The sequence below is a fragment of the Sarcophilus harrisii genome, chromosome 1, assembly GCF_902635505.1.
Source record: "Sarcophilus harrisii chromosome 1, mSarHar1.11, whole genome shotgun sequence".
Taxonomy (NCBI): domain Eukaryota; kingdom Metazoa; phylum Chordata; class Mammalia; order Dasyuromorphia; family Dasyuridae; genus Sarcophilus; species Sarcophilus harrisii.
This window is the reverse complement of record NC_045426.1, coordinates 549796289-549817071: the sequence shown is the minus strand read 5'-3', so window position 1 is coordinate 549817071 and position 20783 is coordinate 549796289. Positions and strand designations below refer to the sequence as shown.

At 34.5% G+C, this 20783-nt stretch overlaps 1 long non-coding RNA gene across 1 annotated transcript in view; it reads left to right on the top strand.

The window, feature by feature from the left end:
- LOC116420641 overlaps positions 1 to 20783 on the top strand; it is an 81688-nt gene that overhangs the window by 38363 nt on the left and 22542 nt on the right. The window contains exon 2 of the long non-coding RNA XR_004231019.1: positions 20056 to 20197. This is a non-coding gene — a long non-coding RNA (uncharacterized LOC116420641). The remainder of the gene's footprint in view (positions 1 to 20055; positions 20198 to 20783) is intronic.

Sequence of the window (20783 nt, the reverse complement as noted above, 5' to 3'; positions counted from 1 at the left end):
GTTTCTAAAATCCTTTCAAGCTCCAAATTTATGATCTCAAGCTGTTCCCAAACCCATACTTCTAATTGACAATCTGATAATCCTACATGTCTATAAATCATAGAAGATAAGAACCTTTGAAAAATCAAAATCACAATTCATTCAATGGCCAGTGGAGAAATTTATTTATTATGGGTACAACAAGTTGCATTACAATGCTAAAGATCACTTGCACATATGAAGTACTATAAAAAATAAATATAATCTTTATAATGTATAAACATAATCTCAAAAATAAGATTATTTTATTTAAACATAATCTCAAAAAGGATATTGGCTAGCCACATAGTAAGAAGGACAGTCATGGACACTTAAGCACTCATTCCATTTCTCTCAAGCACTCATGCTATGTTCCAACCAAATAGGTGTTTTTCCCACTGTTCGAATATCTATTCTCTCTTTCCCTCAATTCATCAATCACTATTTATTAAATAACTACTATATCCTATGTGTTATGTTAGATGCTAGGTATACAAAACCCAAAGTGAAAACCCTCAAGAAGTTTACAATTAAGCTTGGGGAGACAAGATATATACACAATAAATACAAGGAAGTATTTGGGTAGAAAGCAATAACATCTGAAAAAAAGGCTTCAAGTAAAAAGGTGACTACGTCTTGAAGAAAATTAACATTCTGAAAGATGGAGGTTAGAAGAGTGTATATTCTCAAGTACAGTAGTAGATTGTAAAGAGAATGAATGGTTTTTACTTCTTCATCAAAGACTGGAATCAAGGGGAGAGGTGTGTGGATATGATGTCAAGATTCTGTGATATACATAGAAAGGGAGAAGAGGAAGCTCACAGGAAATGATTTATAATATATCCTGGCTCTGAAAGAGTGGGTCAGTATGTGTATATGGGGTGGAGGGGAGGTTGGTTTAGCAGGAGAAGGGTGATGTAGAAAACCTGAAGAGGGAACAGAAAGCTTAAATAAGCTTATATGGAACATGGGATAGAATCAAAGACAGAATAGATCATTTTTTGTTTGTGAGCTTTTTTTATGGGGAGGAGGGAGGTTTAAAAACAATCACTCTCCAATCATTTTTATTTTTTATTTTTGGCAATGTTTTGAATTTGTATTTATACAAGTCCTGAGTGTGTCTTGGTAGGTTAACTCTCATATGCTTTATACATGTTGTAGTTATTTTGAAAGGAATTTCTCCATCATTTCTTCCTAGTTTATGTTAATACTGTATAGAAATGCTAAAAAATGGATAATGTCTCTACATAAGGAGCTGAGACTAGGCAACATGAATTTGAAGTGTATCCAATGAGCAAAGCTTCATACCTTTCTTTAGCTCCTTTTAGGAACTTGTATGTAGGAGCAAAGAAGATGGATGATGAGGGCAATTTAGATTGGGATTGGTCAGGTTTGAATGGGCAAAAATTAATCATGACAGGATTGGTCAATTCCACAGACATGAAAATAAATGAAAAGTAGAGAGCTTTGATTCTCATCACTGGTTATACAACCAGACTAAAATAATGACAACTGTAGGAAATGCCTTTCATAAACTTGAGACAGGGTAAGTCCTGATAGGTCCTGGAACAATTTAAGGCATAAAACAGTTAATAGAAAGTTGGAATCTCTGGTATCTACCAGCTTCTCCACCATGAAGGCTATTTATTATAGATAGCCTACTCTAATTGAAAATATTTGCATGTAAAATATGACTAGGTATGATAACATTCTAAATTTAACTTTGCTGACTATAGGAACCAATTTTGCTTAGAACTCATTTGCTTGCTATCTCCATAACTGATTTTTTAATGTAAAAAATAACCTTATCAAACTTGGTGGATTTAGGGTTCAAAGACACACAAAATCTGTCTTTCATAGATTATATTTTAATCTACTTTCTTATCTGCCAGCATAAATTAATCCATGGAAAATAGTGTCCTAACTGATTATAAGAGTATTGTCAGCTAGGTGGCATAACAAGCAGGAAATTTTTAAAACCTCAGGTGAAGTTACCTTGAAGTAAGGAGAGGAGAGGGCATCTTTCTATATCATTTATACTGGTACTATAACTCTGGAGCCACTAGAGTCTACCTTAAGGTTTTGGATAAGGACCAAAAAGGAATACTGGGCCCATGAAAACACAAACACATTTGCAGTGAACTTGGAATCCAAAAAGCTTGTCTCTGACACCAAAGAAGACAGAACAGAAGGAGGAAAAAATAGCAACAGACATAAAGACTTTATTTGGGTGATTTTAAGGGTAACTAAAAATACTCTCACCATGATGGACTCAAAAGGAAGAGTGTCACCTGGGCCCATTACTGCATTTCAACTGTGCCAAAGGTATGCTATGAGAAGTGGGGATTTTTTCCCCAGAGCTTTTTCTATGTTTTGTCTGCTAGGTAAGTCACTAAGATCATAGTTAAAAAAAACAAAAAAACAAAAAACTAATTCACTTCATTGCTTTCCACCTATGGGAGTGTATGGCCACATCCCACATTCAGAAGACAGCTATTTGGCCTTTCATATTCTTCTTAACTAGATTCATACAGGAGGCAAATTATCATGGGTAATTCATTTAAAAACTCAGAGACTCAGTTTCCTCAGCTATAAACAATAAACATAATAATATGCTTATTATAGAAAAGCAATTTCTAACCTGCAGAGGACCTGAAGATGGCATTTTTCTGAAAATAGTTCTACTGTAGACTTAGAAATAACTCAACTTTGGCATATTACTTACCCTTTCTTTGCTACAATGTCTTTTTCTGTAAAATGGAATTAAAATGTCTTTCTTACCCAATTTACAAGGTTTTTGTGAGAATAAAGTGAATACAAAGTATCTGAAGTAGCATCTCTTGTTCCATTACCAGATTATAAAATACTTAAGAGGAGGCATTCTATCTTGTATAAACTTACCCTCTGACCTTCCCCAACCCTTTTAGTATTTAGCCTAGTGCTCTACAAACAGCAGGTTTAGATAAATGTTGGTTGAAGTTGTTCTTGATCCAACAAAACTGAACACAAGTCTACACTCACCCAGGAAGATTTCCTTGAAAATTCTAGTTCATAGCAATCTTTTACTTTCTTCTCTGAAAAACAAAACAAATAACAACAATAAAACAACTATAGCTTAACAGGTGAAGGGAAGAAAAGAATCATTTATTAAGCACCAAATATGTGCCAGGAACAGTACTAAGTGCTCTACAGATATCTTGTATGATCTTCATAACAACCCAGTGAGGGAGGTGCTATTATAATTCCCATTTTACAATTGAGGAAACTGAGGCAGACAAAGCTTAAGTTATTTACTCAAGATCACACAGCTAGTAAGTGTCTGAGTCCAAGTTTGAACTCAGTTCTTTGTGAGTCCAGATACACACACATACACACAGACACATATATACATAAACATATATAAGCACATTTTTCATATATATCCATTCAAATATAAGCACATTTATATATAAATATAGCTAGCTAGCTAGCTAGATATAAATATATAAAAACAAACTAAATATATTTACATAGATATATATATATATGTAAATATATAGACATATGGATATATGTATCTATATGTAAATATATTTAGTTTATATTATCTTATTTGGATATTTTTAAGCATATACTGCCAAACTGGTCCATGGCACAGAAAAGATTAGGAGCCCCTGAATTAGACAATTATTATATATTAGTCATTACTAATGCATCTATCAATATACCTGTGTAGTAGTGGAATTAAGAAGATGAGGCTATCTTTGATTCTGAGTAGCTGTGTGATCATTAGTAAATCTCTTAAACACTCTAATGTATGATTTCCTCACTTGTTGGATGTGAACAAAACTACTTGGATAAAATGACTTCCTGCAAGATTTTTGTGAAGCTCAAATGAAATGATATTTGTAAATTAGCAGTTTAAAACTTTAAAATACAATATAAATGTTAATAATCATGATAATGATTATGTTTTCTCTCAATATTATATTAATATCCCTTCATCATAGAAAATATGTTCTTTATAGTCTCAGAACACCTAACTCAGTGCTGAATATGTAGTAGGTGCTCAGTAAACATGCATTTCTTATAGATATCCTCTATAAGTATGTTCTGGGAGACCATAATTGTTCTTTAGTTGAGAAAACATATAGTAGCCTAATGACTGACAGTTGTAGTGATCATACCTTTTGGACTTAATTTCCCAGAGATTGCTCCATCATCCCTTTAAGATTCTAGATGAACTCACCAGGGGTAGATCACCTCTTCTCTCATATTAACATAACTTTAACAAGTTGTGTTCACTCACTGCCAGTCACCAGTCACTGGCTTTACAAAAGGATATTTATTTGGAAGATTCAGTGAGAAGAAAAGTAGAAATATTCCTCCCTCCCTTGATACTTTGGGTTCAGTTTCTCCCCTATGTTACTTCAGTGCTTGAGGAGAGTAGATTCAGACTCAGCATCATTTCTACATTGCTTTTATTCTAATTAAGTTAACATCCAAATGAGTTAATTGAATAGTAGAGCTACCAAGAGAGAATAGCCAAAGATAATGACCAAAGCTTTGATTAGCTAATTTCTTTTGAAAATACTCCCAGTTTTGGCTATGCAATCAACTAAAAAGACTTTTAACTACATACTTAACAGACTAAAACCACTTGTAGAATTTTTATACAAACTCCAGAGTGTCTCCAAAGTACTTCTATTATATTTCTTCATCAGTTTCTTGAATGCAGGCTTCCAATGCTGTTCTACAATCAAAGGCATCTTATGTTTATCCTCCATTACCTTGTTAATGGCCACCATAACAGTGGAAATTCAATTGAATAACAGTTAAAAGATATGGATTCTAATTTCATCTATAGCTGTGTAACTTTATGCAAGTCACTAAGTTTTCTGAATATCAATTGCTTTGTATAAAACGTGGGGACAGTTTATTTTCTGCTGAGCAGGGTAAGTGTAAAAAGAATATGCACATGAAAAAATATATATTTTAATAATTATAACTTTTTATTGACAGAACCCATGCCTGGGTAATTTTTTACAACATTATCCCTTGTACTTACTTCTGTTCCGACTTTTCCCCTCCCTCCTTCCATCCCCTCAGCAAGCAGTCCTATACGTGTTAAATAGGTCACAGTATATCCTAGATACAATATATGTGTGTAGAACTGAACAGTTCTCTTGTTGCACAGAAAGAATTGGATTCAGAAGGTAAAAATAACCCGGGAAGAAAAACAAAAATGCAAACAGTTTACATTCATTTCCCAGTGTTCTTTCGTTGGGTGTAGCTGCTTCTGTCCATCATTGATCAATTGAAACTGAGTTAGATCTTCAATTTGTGGAAGAAACCCACTTCCATCAGAATACATCCTCATACGGTATCGTTGTTGAAGTATATAATGATCTCCTGGTTCTGCTCATTTCACTTAGCATCAGTTCATGTAAGTCTCTCCAAGCCTCTCTGTATTCATCCTGCTGGTCATTTCTTTCTTTCTTTTTTTTTTTTTTCAATTTTTTTTATTTAATAGCCTTTTATTTACAGGTTATATGTATGGGTAACTTTACAGCATTAACAATTGCCAAACCTCTTGTTCCAATTTTTCACCTCTTACCCCCACCTCTCCCCAGATGGCAGGATGACTAGTAGATGTTAAATATATTAAAATATAAATTAGATACACAATAAGTATACATGACCAAACTGTTATTTTGCTGTACAAAAAGAATCAAGACTCTGAAATATTGTACAATTAGCTTGTGAAGGAAATAAAAAATGCAGGTGTGCATAAATATAGGGATTGGGAATTCAATGTAATGGTTTTTAGTCATCTCCCAGAGTTCTTTCTCTAGGTATAGCTGGTTCAGTTCATTACTGCTCCATTGGAAATGATTTGGTTGATCTCCTTGCTGAGGATGGCCAGGTCCATCAGAACTGGTCATCATATAGTATTGTTGTTGAAGTATATAATGATCTCCTGGTCCTGCTCATTTCACTCAGCATCAGTTCGTGTAAGTCTCTCCAGGCCTTTCTGAAATCATCCTGTTGGTCATTTCTTACAGAACAATAATATTCCATAACATTCATATACCACAATTTACCCAACCATTCTCCAATTGATGGGCATCCATTCATTTTCCAGTTTCTAGCCACTACAAATGGGGCTACCACAAACATTTTGGCACATACAGGTCCCTTTTCCTTCTTTAGTATCTCTTTGGGATACAAGCCTAGTAGTAGCACTGCTAGATCAAAGGGTATGCACAGATTGATAACTTTTTAGGCATAATTCCAGATTGCTCTCCAGAATGGTTGGATTCGTTCACAACTCCACCAACAATGCATCAGTGTCCCAGTTTTCCTGCATCCCCTCCAACATTCATCATTATTTTTTCCTGTCATCTTAGCCAATCTGATAGGTGTATAGTGGTATCTCAGAGTTGTCTTAATTTGCATTTCTCTGATCAATAGTGATTTGGAACACTCTTTCATATGAGTGGAAATAGTTTCAATTTCATCATCTGAAAATTGTCTGTTCATATCCTTTGACCCACATGAAAATATTTTAAAAATTTTTTTATTTATTTCGTTAAATATTCCCAATTATATTTTTAAATTTATTAACATTATTTTTAAAATTTTGAAGTCCAAATTCTAGTTATCCCTCTTGTCCTTTTCTTATTCCTTGAGAAGACAAGGAATATAATATTCATCATGTGAAGTCATACAAAACATATTTCCATATTGGATCTGTTACAAAAGAAAACATATACACACAGCAATAAAACTAAAGAAAGTGAAAAAAAATTATGCCTCAATCTGCACTCAGAAGTCATTAATTCTCTCTCTAGAGGTGGGTAATATTTTTAGCATGGGTCCTTTAGAATGTCTTGAATCATTGTCTTGATCAGTGTAGCTAAATCTTTGTGAAAATACTTTGAAACATGTAAAGCATCGTATAAAACAGTGTTAAGATTATTGTTGATGAAATAGCATTCCACGTTTTACTTTGGGTTACTAAACATTTTGGAGCATGCTTCAAAGCATCTCTGAAATACTTTATGGTTTGGCAGTTGAATATTCTTTAGGTACATGCAGATGCATGTTCTCGGTCTCTTCTCTCCTCTTCTCCTTTCTTTTCTTTTCTCTATTTCTTTCATCTACTTTCTTCCTTATCTCTCCTCTTTCTCATCCTCCCAATCCCTCTCCACTCCTGTCCCCACCCTTATCCTCGTAGTATCCTTAACAATAAAATAAAATGGAGTTCTCCCCCAGATGAATTCTAGAACTCCAGAAAAGTGATGAAATGCCCTTTTGTTTTGAAACTCATTTTTTCTTTCTCATTTGGTCAAACTTTATTGTCTTGACTATCAAACACACACACACACACACACACACACACACACACACACACATTTATTCTGGCCTTTGGAAAAAAAAGATCTTTACTTTGGTTAAGGCTCTATAAAATATGGAAGTATTACAAATAAATATGTCCAGAGGCTATCATTTTGATTTGCTTTTGCATAAATCAAATATTTACGTTGAGCAAATATGTTCTTTCCAACAGAGGAATGTTTCCTAAAGTGTAATTTGGAGACTTCTGGAAATCTGCTACAGTTAATGCATAGATTTTCAGGTACAGATGTCTTGGTGTGGGAAACAAGGGAAAAAAAAAACTAAACATTGTTACATGATTTTACATGAAAAGCTAAACATGTCAATAGCCAAAAGGTAGGCTAAGAGACTAAAAAAATAAGATTTTCTGACATGGAAAGAATGGAAATAAAGTTACTTGTTGAAAAAAATGGGAAAAGATTGAAGTCTTAGAAATAATAATGGAAAGTGAATAATAAACACTGAAAGGAAATCTTTGATATTTACTCAAGTACTCAAAGAAATCTTTGTAAGAGAATACTGAAACTGTCAATGAACCTGACCAGATTACCTGATCTATGTAATTCTATTATCCAAAGATTAGTCTTCCAGTACTCTAGTGCTTCCAGATCATTGCCTAAAAATTAGAACTAAAAGGTAGACAGCATTTGAGCACTGATAATGTCTGCCACAAAGCACCTGCACCAATAATTTAGAGTATTACTGATTGACTTTTCCTTTAATTATTATTTGTTATTGTTTCAGTTATGTTTGATTCTTCATAATCTTGAGATACTGAAGTGGTTTGCCATTTCCTTCTCCAGTTCACCTTACAAATGAGCAAACCGAGACTAACAGAGTTAAATGACTAGTGTCTGAGGCTGGATTTGAACTCATGAGTTTCTGATTCTGGGACTGTTGTTCTATCCACTGGAACACCTAAGAATCTTCACTAAAGTATAGTTCTTAACAAATTCATTTATCTGATCTCCTAGATCACTGCTAGTAAAAAAAATAACAAAATTGAAAGATTAAATTATATTTTTCAATCATCAAATTGTGCAATATATTTGAAATCTCTTTCCATCCAAGAAATTTTTTCTTTAACCCATTTTTTCTTTAAAAATGTTTGGAATTTAAAGAAATAAACTTCATTTATCTGGAAAAAAATCACTTAAGTGGAATACCTCATTCTCCAATGATGCAGGATGAATGAGGAGTTATTGTACTTTCTCTGAAACTGAAAAGAGCAAATAAGTGAGTCCTTACATAGAGAATAAATTAAGGATTCTGTGTGTGTCCTTCCACCATGCCAGGCAGGAATGTTGGAACAATTTGTGATTAACAGTACAGAGATTATAAGAGAATCCTGGGATAAAGGGTGGGAGTGTGGAGAGCTGCTCCAGATTCTACTAATTGGGTACCTGGGAGAGAATATAAAGGACAAGTAGGGGCTTTTAGATAGCTAGGTTGCTAGCTATCTAAGTTTGACTTAAAGAATCTTATTGGAAAGAAGATATTAATATAATTATCAATTAATAGTAAATTTAAAATTACAAATCTTGAAATACAGGAACTGTCTGTTGATATTATCTGTCCATCTATTTTATCTTTATTTACCTTTTTTTTTCTTTATTTACTTATTCACTTATTTATTTATATTACCTATTAATTTGTATGTATTTGTTTATGTAGACCTAGGACCTAAATAACTCAAGGCCTCAGGGCAAAGCCCTCTACTTAGTAGATTTTAATCAATTTTTGTTGAATTTAATTGAATCTTCTCAATTATTTTTACTTTTGCCATTCAAATAGTGAAAATGGGAAGTTTTGAGGAAAAAAAATTGAACTAGTCACTTCTCCTTTGAAGGCCTCAATAGATTTGCAAGATTGAATAATTATCTCTAATTGATTTATCAGTCTGACTTTTTTTTTTTTGGTGGTTCTTCTGGAAATAGTATTTTATCCTGGATCTAGGGAAATAACATATGATATCCATTCCACTCATGTGTAATTTCTTCCTATACCATGGCCCTATTTTCTCTTATTATCTTTACTGTTGACTTTTCAGGTCCTTCTGCCTTAATTCCTCTCCTAGGTTATAAAGCACTTGATGTCTAGAACTATTTATTATCCATCTTTGTCTTCACTATAGGTTCTACATCTAACTCATCAAAGAGAAGGTTTGCACTCAATCATCACTAAAGAATTTATTTTTTTAGTAGATTTCAAAGATGCTCTCTTCTCTATGAACCTGTTTGGTTCTCCCACCTTTGGCTTGGGTGGGATGAGGAGTGATGAATAATACTGTAGCTCTTTGCCTCTTTATGGACATCGCATAGCATAGGGTTTGCCAGCTCATCTGTGTGGAATGAACTGACATAAGGGAATAGGCCCTTCCTCCATGCCTCATCACCACATTCCAAGGGCTGGCTTTTACCTCCATAAGTTTCCCTGAAGATTTATTTCTGAAGTTTTATCTTGTTGGGCTTGCCAAGTATTATTAATAAAATGCCCTCTTTTGCTGGCAGTATTGGTCAGTGATTAGTGAAGGCATTTGGGACATTATACTTTGGACAGAAAATTGCCAGCGTTTATTAATTCTTTGTTTCATGCCTATCATTTAAAGTACTCAAATCCAGGTGATTTTTTTTTTCTGTAAATAGACCTAGTTTAGAATGGTAAATGGAGTCCTTGATCAACTCAATTTAATGAAGCAAAAAGAAGAGACAATAATTTGGATCCCCTAATTCCACTTGCCTTTTAGTGGGAACTGGGGGGGATGAAGGAAAGAAGGGAGAAAAAAAATAGGAAAAGAAAGGAAAAGAAGAGGAGGAAGGGGAGGAAGAGACAACGGAGAAGGGAAGGAGGAAGAGGAAAGGAGAAAGAGAGAGAAGAGAGACACAGATAGAGAGAAGACAGAAACAAAGAGATATACAGAGACAGAGTTAGACAGAGACATAAAAAGAGACAAAGAGAAAGAATCTTGCCTAAAATTGCAGGGGTAGAAAGAGCTTGGAACAGAAGCCAGGTTCCCTATCAGGAGATCACAGTTGCCTCTAAAATTTGCACTATCAGAACAGGCAAAACACAAAAGAGAAACCCACTGCGGAGAGGAAATGTTTTCCCACAAAAGCAATTTCCTCCAATTTGTATTTCAGCAACAAATTTGTTTCCAGTTTCAGATACAGCTATTCAAAATGACTACTGAGACCTGATTACCATGGGACCTCACTCATTCTTAACTAACTGGGTTGTAAACATCCACTAGACTACAGCCTGTCTTCTTTACCCCATCCCTCAGATTAACTGTAGTTATTTTATGGAGAAAATTCTGGTTTCTGAAAGCTTGGCTATTATTCTGCCTCTTGGGGGGGGGGCAGAGTGTATTCTATTTTATGGGGAGTATTGCAAAGCGGGAACTGGGAGTGCTCAGATCCTTTCTTTCAATTCATCAATTCAGCATGAAGTGATTACACTGGGCAAGTATAGGGATACAAAGCAACAACAAAATGGTTCTTGTTCTCATAGTGCACACCTTCTACCCAGTTTTTTTCCTCTTCTTGTGTTTTTAATGTTATTCCAGTGATCCAAAAATTCTTCATTTCAAGAAGTTGAATCAATGATTTATATTAATTTAAAGTAAAACTTCTAAACTAAGTTCCTGAGCTATATGTTTCATGATGCTGCAATAATCATGGTTGCTTTAATTATTGAAACAAAGACTTAATTAAAATTCTAGTCTTCGTGGGACAATTAGATTTTGGCAAGGTATGGAACCTATATTGCCAATCTTCCTTTATCTGACTTTTCTCCCCACCCTTCAACTCTCCAATCCTATTCCAGGCATGTCATCAGCCTACTCTTTAGACTGTGGGTGGTTATTTACTTTTCAGTTTTGATGTCTAGGCAAAATTAATTTTGAAATTCCCTTCTCTGAGACTACAATTTTGTAGCACTTTACAGTGTTTTACAGTTAGGTAAAGGCAAATGTGAAAATAAAGCTTGAAACTACTGTGATTTCTTCATTTTGACCCCTCCCTAGCTGTTAGAAACCTCCCACCATTCCCACTCTCCCAAATATACAAGGACCAGACTCCTCTAAGAAATATCTTAGATTTCTTGACTGTCTTATTTCTCTTTCACTTCATCACATTCACTATTTCCTAGCAAGATGACTTTTTAAACAAAAAGATATGTTGACAAATTGATAGGAGAAGGCTAACATGAGGTCTAAATTTTGCGCCTAGGTAATGTATGCATATTAACAAGGGTAATCAAATTCTGTAACTAATTAATAATAGGACATTCAAAGTGATGGAGAATAGGAAGGGCCTTATAGCATCCTATAAATTGTCTTTATTTATCATTATATATTCAAAGATATTAGCGCATCTACCGACTTGGTGAGGGAGGGTGACCCCCATGGTTCTGTTCTCAGTTCTCTCCTAGTCTCTCTGAAGTTCTTATAGCCCTACAACCACTGCTACTGCTACTACGGCTACTACCACCACCAGTATAACTACTGCTACTACTCCTACTACATAGTATTTATATAGTATTCTGAAGTTGCAAAACATTTCACATGTCAATTTATTTAATCCTCAAAGCAACCCTATAATAGTTACTATCATCATCCCCATTTTATTGATAAGGAAGTAGCTGGGAGGAATTTAGACTTGGCCAGAGTCACATAAATAAGTGTCTGAAGTAAGATTTGAACTTTGGTCTTTTCAAATTAAGATTTACACCATGTCACCAAACTGCCTATAGTAGTCTATTCCTAGATCAACTAATTAGTACCTTAAACACAACGTGTCTTAATCTGAACTGAATATCTTCTCTTGAAAACATTTCCTTTCTCCTAACTTCATCATTCTCCCAATCAACCTGGCTCAAAACTTTAAATCACTTTTATCTTTTCACTATACTTCAATTGATCTATAGTTTATTAAGTTCTGTAAAGCCTACCTCTGCAATATCTCTCTTTTCATTCCCAGTATTACTGCCTTAGTTGAGGACTTAATTACCTTTTTTCTGGACTGTCATTTTCTTAATTCTATTCTTTCTGGGGAACAACTTAGAGTACTGGACTTGGAGTCAGGGAGACCTGACTTCAAATCTGACTCCAGATACTTACTAGTTGGATGATCCTAGGAAAGTCCCTTAACCCTGTCTGACTCAGTTCCTGCCTTAAAAAATGAACTGGAGGAAAAATGGCAAATCACTTTAGTATCTCTACCAAGAGAATGCCAAATGGGATCACAAAGAGTCAGACACAACTAAAAAAAAAAACCAAAAACAACAACAAACAGAATACTTTCTAGGAAAATTCTGTGTCATCATATTTGATCTATTGTAAAAATTTTTTACATTGTCCACCTTGTCTCCATTTCCCACTTCTCAATAATCCATCCTTCACTCTACTACCAAATATTATTCCTAATGCAAAAGATTTTGTTTTCCCACTAAATAACCTGCCATAATAGCTCCATATTACCTATTAAGTAAAATCAAATTCATTAACTTTTTCTTATAATAGCTTTTTATTTTTCAAAATACATGCAAAGATAGTTTTTAACATTCACCTTTGCAAAACCTAGTGTTCCATATTTTTCTTCTTCCCCACATACTCCTTCCTTAGACAGCAAGTGATCCAGTATAGATTAGACATGTGTAATTCTTCTAAAATTATTTCCACATTTACCATGCTTCACAAGAAAAATGAGAGAAAAAGCAAGCAAACAGACAACTATAAAAAAATGAAAATACCATATTGTGATTCACATTCACTCTCTATAGTCCTTTCTCTGGATGCAGATGGCTCTCTCCATTACAAGTCTATTGGAATTGGCTTGAATCACCTCATTGTTGAAAAGAAATTCATTAACTTTTTACTCAAGGACTTGGCAGTTAAGTTCAAATTATTTTTACCAGCCTTTACCTTACTTCCCTCCATATCCATAGCCTATTGGAGAAGCTGATAGTATGATTATTTTAGTAGAAAATATGCTGTACTTGGTAGGGAAGTATGTTCTTCTTCTGGGTCTATCTTATCTTGGGATTCTTGTTCCATCTTCCTAGAACTTCCTTAAGTCTCTTCTGCTATAAAATGACAGTTTTAAATGAGATGATTTCTGAAGTCCATTCTGGTTCTGAATCAATGTTCTTGATCTTTCCTTGCCTTCCCTTACTTTTTCTGAGTATATGCATGTATCATCCCTTGTCCCAGGAAAGAATTTTCACAAGAAAACAGGGTTTTCTTGTTTTAAGATCCAGCTCAGAAAGTATTTCTTCCACAGAACCTTTCTTGCTTCTTGCTTCTCCTAAGCTAAAAGTAAGGAAATTCCTCATATCATTCAGAAGCCTCATATCTCTCTGCCTTGATCTCTTCTAAGAACTTTGTCTCATTTTAACTTATAATATAGTTCTCACTCTGATGCTATATCATGGTGCAGAAATGCCTCTGGGGTATCAAAAATCTCACTAATGGAGTTCAAGCTTTGACACATTCCATCAAGCTAGAAAAACTTTTAAGTTTGAAGTTTTCAATCAATCAATAAACATTAATTAATTGCTTTTGTGTACTAGGCACAATGCTAAACATTGTGGATGCTAAGGAGTACTCATAATACTAACCAAAACAGATTGATTATTCTAAAAGAAACTGCCCAAAACATAGTCTTAGATGAGATCCCTGGGCAGAATGATTCCATTCTGGATGGATCCCATACCAGCAAAGAGAGTGGATATAATCATGGGAGAAGTAAGGATTACCAAGGTAAGAATAGCAAGTGTTATTAATTATTATCTCTATTGCTATCAGTCATTAATCACTTGCTGGTGGTTAGGGTGAAGGCAGCGACATTGTAGCTCCCATGGAGTTAGAATTGTCCCAAGTAGGCTTTCAGTGAAACATTAGTTTAGGAAAGGAATCTAAAATGGGTGAAGGGTTGTATTCATTAAAAATAAATTTTATTTAATTCAGTGAAGTGGTGCTTCATTCTCAGACAAAAAGAATATGTTCGTGGTGTAAACTCATTACTTCTTCAGTTGCATGGTTACCACTCACTCAAGTAAATCAACACTTCTCTGTTGCCTCAATTCTCCTTAGTAGGCTACAAATAAGCTGGCCTTCTGACTGCTAACAAATAATAATAGTTAAAATAATAATCATGATAATTTTTCCTTTTATTTAATCTCAATGAATTTCAAATATCTGTTGAGCTCTTAGTTTTCTTCCAGTGCACAAGTCCCCACCCCACCCCTTTTTAAAGGGGACTTTATTGTGTAACCATCAGCTGTTAGAATATTTTCTATTTCCTCTCCAAAAAATGAAAGGAGATAATATGCCAAACTGATTACAAGAGGACTTATAAGGATGTGGGTTGATTGCACTTAATGAATATCCTTTTTTTGAATGAATTTACTGCAAAACGAAACTCTGTATTTGGATGGCACATTTGACAATGCTTTTCTTGGAGGTATCTTCCTTCTCTGTCAAATTCATGTTCAGTAGTTATCCATAAGAATTCCAGGTCTAGTAAATTTCAATAAAAGGAGCAACTTTTTTGGTGAGGTGGGAGAATAGTGTACGTCAGAATTAATTCTTCAGGAAACTCCCCTTTAAGAGAAACTGAACACTCTTATCCACTGACAGCAATGGAGATATGTGTCAGAGGCCATCCTTCTAATATATTGTTCAGAAGTAAATAAGTTTCATAGAAGATCAGAGATGGAGAACCCAATTGCCTCTGGAATTTTTCCCTTTTAAAGTAAGTACCTCCCATTGTTTCTTATATCACAATAATCCTGAGAGTTAGACAAGTGAGTAATTATTTGAAACAATCATGAAACATGTGGAAATAATGAGAGCTTACAGACAGCTGCATTGCCTGTGACAAGTGAGCTTCATTGGTAGTAATAATATCTTTGTCTGGTAGGCACTTTCCCATTAAGAACCAGATAGAGATGGTTATTCTGTTCTACAGCCTATCAGAGATGAATTTTACTGTTAACGTTCAGTTAGTGTGAATGTCTTTTCTCTTAAAGAGTTAGTGTGAGATAATGGAAAGGCCACTGATTTAGAGAAAGGGGTCTGGTTGTACAAAGAGCTCTGGACATTAAACTGGGACACCTGTGGTTGAAGTTCCAGTTTGGGTAATTCTGGTTTTAGGGTTGTGAGTACAGGAAAAGTATGAATTTGGTAGGTTTTCCATGTGCTTAGTAGCCCGTGTATCAGGCATATTGATCTTACAGGAAAAAGAGTGTTGCTATGACTACTTGCCTGTAAGGAATATTCTCATTTGTCTAAGATTCAAAAGTATTCAAGAGATTCAATATTCAAAGCCTAAGAGTATGATAGACTATATTCCAAAATGATTAAAATGAGAAAATCTTTTATCTCTGCTTCCTAGTCCTCATTTCTATCTTCCCCCTTCTCATTCAATTATTATACCAGCAATCAGCTAAAGCTAAATATATTTTATCATAGAATGATAATAAATAAGATGCTTGCAAAAGAACCACAAAGTGGGGTTCCCACTTGAGTGACTTTCCAATGTCCTTTTCACTTTCCCATATAGCAAAAAGATTATAGGAAAGAACTGTGTCTGGTACTCCCTTTTTAGGAGTTGAGGAATTAAAAAGCAGAAAATAGAAAACAAAGAAATGTGGGAATGGAATTTGTCCTCCCTTGATCTCAGTAGCTGATTCTCTTCTAATAAACTGGTAGTCGAGGCATCTTGGAATCCATCTCAACTCCAGATCTGACAGCACTGACTCCCATTTCCTCTATAGTTAGGTGGAATCTTTATTGGTATCTGGATCTCTTTGGAAGCTGGCCCCTAACACAGACAATTTCAGTGATGCAAACTGATGAAGTGTTGACCTTGGCAAAAGTTCTGATTTTCCTTGCCTGACATGGCCAATAGATTTATGGCTTTGTCTCTTGCCTTTTTCTCTGTTCTGTCTTTTCTCTTGCATCCTAAGCCCATGGTTAAGAATTCGTTTCAAGGGAAAAAGAAGGAAATTATGAGATCTAAGGAAATGTACATCTAAGTACAATTACCTACCTTCTCTATTGATTCAATGATATATTTCCCTTAATCAAGATTTCCAGAAGACATCTCTGGCAGGAATACCTTCTATATAAGGACATAGGATTGGAGAATTGGAAGAGACGTTTTGAAACTATTTACTTCCTTTTCCAGATGAGAACACTGAGTCCAGGAGGGGTAGTGACTTGTCTAAGAATATGTGTGGTATATTAGAGAGAGAGAGAGAGAGAGAGAGAGAGAGAGAGAGAAGATTCAAGTCCTTTGTCTCCTAATCCAATTCTAATTATGTAACCAAAAATAAGTCATTTTAATATTTATTGACTAACTGAGAGTTTTAGTTATTTATTTGTAAAATGAGGAGGTTTAGAATAGATTATCTCTGTATTGGCACAGTGAATAGAGGAGTGAGAAAGGAAGTCAGAAAAACTAATCTTCCAGAGTTTAGTTCTGGCCTCAGACATTTATTACCAGTGGGACCCAAGACAAATCATTTAATCTTGTTTGCCTCAGTTTCCTTATCTATAAAATAAGCTGGAGAAGAAACTGGCAAACTACTCCAGGATCTTTGCCAAAGAAAATCCCAAATTGGGTCACAGAGTCAGAATGTAAAAATGACTGAACAATAATAACATCACTGAAGCTCCTTCTACCTCTAGTTCCTATCATGTAATGATCTGGCCTGGAGTTTCAATTCTAGTTCTATCACATAATAGGTGTGTAACCTCAAATAAGCCCTTTAACCTCTCTGAGCTTTGGTCTTCATTAATCAACCAACTGATAGATCAAAAGGAACTTAAGTGCCTTCAATGTGCCGGGCACTAACCTGGGAAAGTGACAACCAAGATAAAAGTGAAATAATCCATAAAATAGTGATATAGAGAAAAATCCCTTGTAAATGTTAAAGCATCATAAAATAGGATAATTGTTTTAATAATTGTTTTTATTATTGTTTTCTGAATTTAGAACCAATATACCTTTGTCTTCAAAAGAGGTAACCGCTAAACTTTGCTATAAGGTATTTAGGAGTCAGTATCTTTTTTGTAAAGGTCCCTTTGCTGAAAGATCATATCGTCAGCTCATTTTCTACTTGTGTAAAGCCATTTTGTAGAACTATCCCCTGAATTTCAAGGAAAACATTGACAGCTGAGATAGGGAGTACAATAACAAGGCCAATGAACATCATTCTTCAAGTAACCCTATAAAATTTTTAAATGTTTCAACCTTCAAGTAATTTTTTTTTTTTTTTTTTTTTTTTTTACTGAGGCAATTGGGATTAAGTGACTTGTCCAGGGTCACACAGCTAGGAATTGTCAAGTGTCTGAGACCAGATTTGAACTCAGGTCCTCCTGACTTCAGGGATGGTGCTCTATAAGTAATTCTTTAGAGAAAAGTTTAACCTGTTTCCATTGGTAGGGCTTTCTGAAATTTCAGTTGAGCTTTGGTCCCAAGTCCAGATTATTTATAGATGCATTAGAAACATTCTGATACCAATTTTGTATTATCTTCTTTTCTGATCCGATTTGAGAAGGTATGTCATACTTAAACATTGCAAAGTTTGAGGGTTTTTTGTTGTTGTTATTGACTATATACATTAAAGGCTCTGGTACATTTAATTCCAAATATTTGCATTTGGGGACATATTTTTTGAATCATCCTTTTCTCTCATACCTTATTTTCTATTTTCTATGGAAAGAAAACATAAAAATATAACTCCTTATCTTAACCTTGCTACCTGTGTTAAAAGTTATGTAGTGATTCAGAAATAAATGAATGGGATTTTTTTCAAGTTGAATTGTACATATTATATATTATTAAATTTTATATACTTCAAGGTAGGTAGGCTTTAGCAGTGGGGAGCCAATGGCATTTCTAGACAAGCTAGAGTTATTTTGTAAAGTGAATGTCAGAATGGGGATCATTGAACTGGAACACATTTCTGACACCCTCAGATGTCTTAATCAGAATATACATTCTTGAGAGTTGTAACATCCATTCTTCTTTGATTTTTTGTGGCTCTCTAAAATGCTGGGGAAGCTTGGTTTTGACTACAAGGACATCATACCTTCCCCAGGAAAAACTCATCATCTGAAATCTAATCATCATTGAGATTATTTCACCTTTGATTATTAGTACTTTCTCAGCACCTTTAGCTGCTCTTTTCTTCTCACTAGAGAGCTGGAAGGTAGATCTGTGAATCTCTCCCAAAACCTCCCTTTAGAAAGGGCTCAGACTTTTCAAATTAACTTCATTTTTCATTAGCTCTTCTGCTGGTTTCTATATTATTCTTGACACCTGTGCTGGGTATTCTTGGGTAGTAACTTCACCTTTTGTTTCAGATTCCTTTAGTATATTGCTTTCTCCATTACACTGTATACTCTGTGAGGGCCAGGACAGCCATTATTTTTGTTATTTCTGACAGTGAGCACTCAATAAATGTTTATTGATTGTGGATGTCTGTGCCAGTATTCCTTGACCAAATTTATTTTTCTAGTCTATTTATAGCCTCAATGATAAGTAAAAAAGAGATGAGTACCACACAGGTTCAAGGGAAATCAACTTTTAAAAATGAGTGCTTTCACTTGCCTGTCATAAATTCTATATCTAAGACATATTACATGTCTACTACCCTAATTCAGAGCCTCATATATTAAAAGTAGAAACCTGAAAACATTTATGATAGATTCAATTCTCACCTTCTGTCAATGTAAGAATAAGAATAACACTATTTTTACCTAAGGGGATTTCACCCATGCATTCCCTCTACCATCTAACTGATGAAGTTAATAGGATCTTTGCCTCAGTGAGAACAGCAGACTTGTGCCTAGAGGGTATATAAGTCTATGGTATGCTCTGACAGCTCCTGCTGGCTCCTTCTCACACAGGGTTACTTGCACTGAGTTTCTTACTCCAGAGATTGAGTTCTTCCTGCAAGGAATAAAAAGATAATCTCTAGTTGTTATTATTGTTATGTTACTATAGTTATAATTAATACTGCTGGTGCTGCCAATAATTACTTTCTGTACCAAGGATTGTAGTATATAATTGCAGCTCAGGAATTCAAGACTTTAAGGTCAATTCATTTAAATCTCTTGAGGGCATTCTGCTATAACTGTTCCATAGATTAATATATAGAAGCTGAAGAAATAGGTACATGAACCACCAAAACAATTTCCTCACCAAAAAGGGAAGGATTTTGTTTCCTTAAATCTAAATTAACTAAAGCTAATTCACATAGTTTGGCTTATTACTGGTCTTAATTAATTTTTAAAGTGGACAAATTTTGGTCATGTTGATCAAATATAAACAGCTAGACCAGCAACATGATGCAATGGTAGGAGTATTGAACTAAAGGCAGTAAAGTTGAAATCTCTCTCCTTACAGCTCTGCTCCTTACAGATCATACGATGTTGGGCAAGTCAAGTTTTTTTGTTTTTGTTGTTGGGGACTCAGTTTCCTCATATGAAAAATTATTGGGTTGGATTCAATGGCTTCAAAGACCTTTTTCATCTCTAAGGCTATGGTGAAGTATCTTAAATTATGAAAAATCATGAATATAAAAGTGGAGTAAAATATGGATTTTAGGCAATCTCTAGACCTGTACCAATCTTGCATTCATCAGGTACTGTCCTCAACGCTCTTTCTGGAGTTGGAGATGGAAAGAAAGTAAAAATGACAAAAATGAAAAATGGCAATAATTGGAATAGAGGAGAAATATATTAAAGACATTTTTGTAGGATGGTGGAATTGTAATATCCTTTCTGGTAAGTGAATTTTAACTATACCTCAAAAGTCACTAACTTGCACATACCCGTAGATACAGTGATAGTGCTAGGCTAGTAATATTCCAAAGAGATAAAAGAAAAAGGGAAATGACTCATATTTCAAAATTTTTATTGTAGATAAAAACACCTGGAAATAAAGGGGTTTCCTTTATTTGGGGTTAGGTGAACAAATTGTTGAATATGAAAGTAATGAAATATTATTGTACTTAATTGATCAAAAGGATAGGCTCAAAAGAAAAAAACCTAAAAGGAATTGTACGGAATGATATAGAATGAAATGAACAGAGCCAGGTGGATTTATCCAATGCCTATAACATGGTAAACAAAAACAACTTTCAAAGATCCAAGAATTCTAGTCAATTCAATGACTAACCACTATTCCAGAAACTTGATATGAAGTATGTTTCCTAGCTCTAGAAAGGAACATGATGGCTCATATGTACATGATGTTTTCCAGTATAGACAGTATATAAAATTGATTTGCTTGATTATGTTTGTTATGAACAAGGGATAGGGAATAGTTTTTAGGAAAGAGTATAGGAATGGGACTGGGAGCAAAGAGGAG